Genomic DNA, 6,000 nt, shown 5'->3' with positions numbered 1-6,000 from the left:
AACTTAAGTACAGTTTTACACTGGCCCTAAACAAAAACAGTGTTTATAATTATCCTAATCCTCAAATAAAGCACTGTCTATTTTTGCTGTAATCCTAAAACGAGACTTGTGTTTTTTTTTGCTAACCCTGGGCTTGTGTTGTGGTAAAATTAATACATAAGTATATCCATTGGAGGCAGCAATAAGGTCATAGATTTCCCTCACCAAGAGCTTAGAAAAGCAAATCTGCTTTGTTTCAGAGAGAGAAGATTCACAAAAAAATCCTTAAAACAGGATTTGAGGAAAAGGCAGTAGCCACATCAATCACCTGTGCCTAATGCACTGGACGTGGCATGTTTATAGCTGTTTTTACACTATACTTGGAATCACACAGTATAAACCAAGGCCAGTCATACCTATGCTACCTCTTTGGAGAAAAACAACCCAGCTTGTCCCATTGTCTCTCTGTCTCTCTCTCCATTAATTTTTCAAGCGTACATCCAATTTCTGCTTGAAAGTTACCAAATAAATCTCTTTCCAATCCTGTTTTGGGCTGTGTACTCCAGATGGTAACAATTCACCACGTTAAATAATGATGCCCTAATTTCTCCTATGGCTCTTTTGGCTGCCAGCAATGGCCGAAAGGTTAAACCATGCCTCTGTCAGGTAAGGGTAAAAGATCCCATCGCTGTGCCTGAAAGAAGAACAAGGGGATTCTCTCATGTCTTGAGCCTGTATTTGCCCCTCAATCAATAACTGGCCATTATCACATTGCTGGCCAAGGGAGTTTGCTATGTGCAGATTCGCTGCCATATTTTCTACGCCACAGCAGCAAGTACACTTCAACAGCATTTCTTTGGCTATAAAGCACATTGGGATGTCTTTGTGAAAGGAGATATATGGGGTGGGATGCTTTTTGGAGGATCTGTGTGGACTTGATGGACCGAATGGCCTGCTTCTACACTGTAGGGATTCTATGAATACATGTCCTTTCTTTGATATAATATAAAAATACCTTACTCCGAAATATACTTTCGAATAATGCTGTTCAAAAATGCTATCACACACCTCTGGAGCAGGTAGGGACTTGAATCAAGGCCTCCTGGATCAGAGGTAAGGATGCTACCACTGCACCACAAGAATCGCCAAACTTATTGAATCGCCAAATTTATTGATATCTGTCATATTTTCATCCAAACTCATGTCCCAGAATAATAGCTTGTTGTATGAGATTATCAATCCAGTGTCGGTACCACTGTACGTCCCCCTTAACTTCACCACTAAAGATCCTGGAAACAGATTCCACTGGAACTTACAATGAACAATTGGACGTGAGTTTGAAGTGGATTAATTTAGTTATGTGAGGAAGAAGTTGGTACTTGGGACAAAATTGTAAAGCTGTTTGAAAGAGCCAGGATAGACACAATGGGGTGAATGGTCTCCTTTCGTGCTTCAAGATGACATGATATTACAGAGTATTAGGCCTTCAGGTATTGGACGCCTGCTGTCTGAAGGGTGACTAAGATCAAAAGCAAAGCAGGTTGTAACAGTCCAGATATAAGTAAATCAGGGTTCTCAGTGTAAGTGAACCAGGCAACAACCTTGTTGAATGCATAAGGACACCCTCCCAGTCTAAACCATTCAGCCTGTTCCAATATATAGCCAAAAAAACTGGATAGTTGACACTGCAGCTCAGTTTCACTAAAGATGCTGTATACCTCAGCTATACCAATTAGGAGCCACAGGCTTGGTTTTTGCTCTGTCCACAATTTAATAATAGAGATTTTTTTACTTCTCTGAATTGGTTCTGAGAAAGACCCAAAGACTTATTGTGTTTTCATGCACCTCTGCTCATTTACCTTACTCTAGTTCTCCAGTCAAAGCCAGACAATTGTGTTCAGAGAAAGTGGGCACTGCAGATGCTGGAGATCAGAGTTGAGAAGTGTGGTGCTGGAAAAGCACAGTAGGTCAGGCAGCAGCCGAGGAGCAGGAGAACCGACGTTTCAGGCATAAGCCCTTCATCACGAATAGTCTTGTGGGCCAGGTGAGCTGAGAGATAAATGGGATGTGAGTGGGGCTGGGAGGGTGGTTAGCTGGGAATGTGGCAAGTAGATGAATAAAAGGTGATAGGTCGGAGTGGACAGTGGAGCGGATAGGTGAGAAGGAAGATGGACAGGTCAAGAGGGCGGTGCAGAGTTGGAGGCTTGGGACTAGGATAAGGTGGGGAGAGGGGAAATGAGGAAACTGGTGAAATCCACATTGATCTCGAGGGGTTGGAGGATCCCAAGGCAGAAGTGTTTCCGACTTGTGGATAGGAAAGAATCCAGCTCTTTATGTTTCAGTGGAGATTTAAAGGCACCTCATAAAAGCTATAATTAACGTGGCTCTTAAGCAACATCAGGTCTGCAGTGTTCCTCTACTTTACAATATCTTCAGACATGAAACTGTTGGCCTAGGGGACTGACCACACTTAAAAACAGCTTCAGCTGGGGCTCTGTAACTGGCCTCAGTGTTCCTGAATTATGTAAAAGCAAATAATCCAAGTTTCTTGCTCCTGACTACTCTGAGCTTTACTTGGTTTATGTGGAATACAAATGTGCAGGTTCACATCTGAAATATGGCAAGTTGGTTTAGACCCTGGTGCAATGATGGTGCCTTGGAAAATGATGTGTTGCCAGAATTAAATCAGCCTTTAGAAGATAAAAAGGAAGAAATTGTAATGGGAAGGAAGAGAATCGAAGGTATTCAACTAACCAATAACAACATATAAAAGCAAACTCATCTCAACTGGACCAGCTTGTGTTTAGGAATGGACATAATTTACCAATGAAAGGTTAGAGTGGAGTTGAACCTTGAAAATACCAGAAGGAAATAGAGAGCCAAGTCATATCATGGGCAAAGTATAGCAAAGGGTAACCAATATAGTTTGTGTTACATTTGCCTCATTAACTTCTTTGAAACAAACATTATTTTATTCATAAAATGAAACAGAACTGTGGATGCTGACGATCTGAAACAAAGCAGAAAGTGCTGGAGAAACTCAGCAGTCCAGCAACATCAGCAGAGAGAGAAACAGAGTTAAGGTTTCAAGTCCAGTGACCCTTCAGAGCTGGACATTTTTAAATCCATTTTGGCTGAAACAGACTGCTAGGGGAATACAGTAAACAAATGTGATTAACAGAAATTGTGGTCTCATAGATTTTCAGGAAATCAGATTGTTTCCTGTCACGCAGAAGCCCAGCATTTAAACAAATGCCTTTGTAGTGAGACAGATCTGATAAATATATTTCTTATGGACTATGTTACTTATTGAATTGATTTTTGTTGTTAAACTTTGCTGAGGATAAGTTAAAAGCCTCATTATCACTTGAACTTTTATGACTTTTGAAATGTATTTTTTTGGCCTTCATACCCCAGTAAAATCTCATCCGTTGTCACAGTTTGAGCTTGTCAACTTTGGGAAAGGGTATTTTCCTTTTTGAGAGACTTTTCTCCTATTTCATCTGAATAGATAAGCCACTTCCTGACTGCAATGGCCTTGCAAACTGCACTTGAGATCATTTAAAGATCACTGCTTAAGTGAACATTATGAAGCCAACTGTTGGTGTGCAGCCTTTTCGATCCCATGGCAGTGGTGATCCTCAAAGATAGAGCTTCTTTTGACAAGAAGTCAAATTTTGGATAGGGACTCCGATCCAAGTTTTGGCTGTTTACTGTGTTGCTTTGACTAATTCAGTAAGGAATGTTTTATACTTGGCACAGGCCAGATCTCCTCAATAGATATTTTGATGCAAGACAAAGAAAATGTAGCTCAATCGAAATAGTTTGGCCAGCTGAGTTACAACAAAGTATACGCTAAGTGACTCCTAACTGTTCTCTGAAATATCTGAACATGTCACTCCGTTTAAGGGTAATTAGGGATGGGCAACAAATACTGACCTTGTCAGTGATGACCACAACCCATGAAAGAATGAAAATCAGTCTCAGAGTCAGGGCTTTGTTGACTACTTGGATTGTTTATCGTGACTCAGTTTCATCTGAGCTATTGGCTGGAAGCTGCAGGTACTTTGGTAAATGTGCAGCCATTTGCAAAATCATCGAAGCTTAATGAGAATCAATGTAACAGACAATTTAAATCCTTTTGGTAATATCAGGGCAGACCAAACGCAAAATAAAAAGCCATCGACTCTGACAATTGTTTCTGGGTCGTATCTTTTAACTGTGCAATTAGAGTCATAGAGTCTTAGAGTCATAGAATTATAGAGTCATAGACTCTTAATAGAGTCTTAGAGTTGTGCAGCGTGGAAATAGAGCCTTCAGTCCAACTCCACCATGCCAACCGATATCCTAAATTCATCTAATCTTATCTGCCAGAATTTGGCCCACATCCCTCTAAACCCTTCCTATTCCCATACCCATCCAGATGCCTTTTAAATGTAGTAATTGTACCAGCCTCTACCACTTCCTGTGGTAGTTAATTCCATGCACACAGCACCTTTTGCATGAAAAAGTAGCCCCTTAGGTCCCTTTTAAATCTTACCCCTCTCACCTTAAACCTATGCCCTCGAGGTTTGGACTTGCTTACCCTGGAAACAAGATCTTGGCTACTCACCCATTAAAGTCACCCCTCAACTTCTGAGGCTCCAGGGAAAATAGCCCCAGCCTATTCAGCCTCTGTGAAAATAAGTGCTTCTGTGAATCAATTTATATCTGTGTTGGTCTCTTTGAGTATCAGTGTTTGCTTGATACCCAACTGGAAAGGACTATTAGTGGACATGGGTCTCAAACAGCAGAACAACCACCAGCAGTGCCTTTGAAAGATCCTCTAGATCTAGTTACAGCAAAGGCAAGCCAACAGTAGCATCCTCTCATCAAGCAACATGTCCAACATCGAGACTCTGACCACTCAAAAGCAGCTCCACTACCCATGGTTTTCATATGCCTGATTCCAGACTCCCAAAGCAGCTGTTCTGAGATGAACATGATGCCTGGCAAGTACCATGCACACACACACACACACACAAATATACACAGTGACAGACATGCACGCACACACTCTCTCTCACCATGCACACACACGCACTGACAGATGCACAACATGCACATTGACGGACATACAAACAGACACACACACACTTCCACACATACACAGACACAGACATACATAGATACACACACACATACACAGTCACACGTACACAGACACACACATGCCTCCAAATGTGTGTGAGAGAGAGAAATCTATAGGTGTGTATGTGTGTGTGAAAGAGAGAAGGAGATCAATGGAGGTGTATGGGTATGAGTGAGAGAGAGAGAGAGAGATCCATAGGTGTGAATGTGTGTGTGAGAAATCTATAGGTGTGTTTGTGACCGAGAGAGAGAGATCTGTTGGTTATTGTGTTTATGGCAGAGTCTGCAGCCAGACCACCTCCGAACCCACAGAACTGGAGTGGAAGCAAGTCTTCATTGATCCTGATCCTGAGGGACTGCTTATGAAGTTGACCCAGCATCATTCTAATATCCAGACCAAATCATGGGCACTTTCTACTTCTGTCAGCATGTTTAGATGGTTTTCTTGTATGCGCAATTTTGTGTATTTCTTGTCGATGTGTGCATGTTCCTGGTCCATGTGTTTTGTGTGTGTTTTGTGCAGATGTCATGAGGGTGCGGGTATGTGTTCCTTATCTCAGTGTGTACACTGTATGGTTGATTGTGTCCACCTTCACCTATAGGTATGTGTATATGTGTGTGAGAGAGATCTATAGGTGTGTGTATGTGTATGTGAGAGGGATCTATAGGGGTGTGTGTGTGAGAGATATCTATAGGGGTATGTTTATGTGAGAGAGATCTATAGGTGTGCGTGTGTGAGAGAGAAATCTATAGGTGTGTGTGTATGAGAGAGAGAGAGACAGAGATCTATAGGTGTATGTGTGTGAGGGAGAGATCTCTCGGGGTATGTGTGTGAGAGAGAGATCTCTCAGGGCATGTGTGTGAGAGAGAGATCTATACGGGTATGTGTGT

The sequence above is a fragment of the Chiloscyllium plagiosum genome, unplaced genomic scaffold (genome assembly GCF_037043375.1).
Source record: "Chiloscyllium plagiosum isolate Xiang-an unplaced genomic scaffold, Cpla_swu_hap1 HiC_scaffold_4, whole genome shotgun sequence".
NCBI lineage: Eukaryota > Metazoa > Chordata > Chondrichthyes > Orectolobiformes > Hemiscylliidae > Chiloscyllium > Chiloscyllium plagiosum.
The sequence above is the reverse complement of the archived record's forward strand: the minus strand, read 5'-3'. Positions refer to the sequence as shown.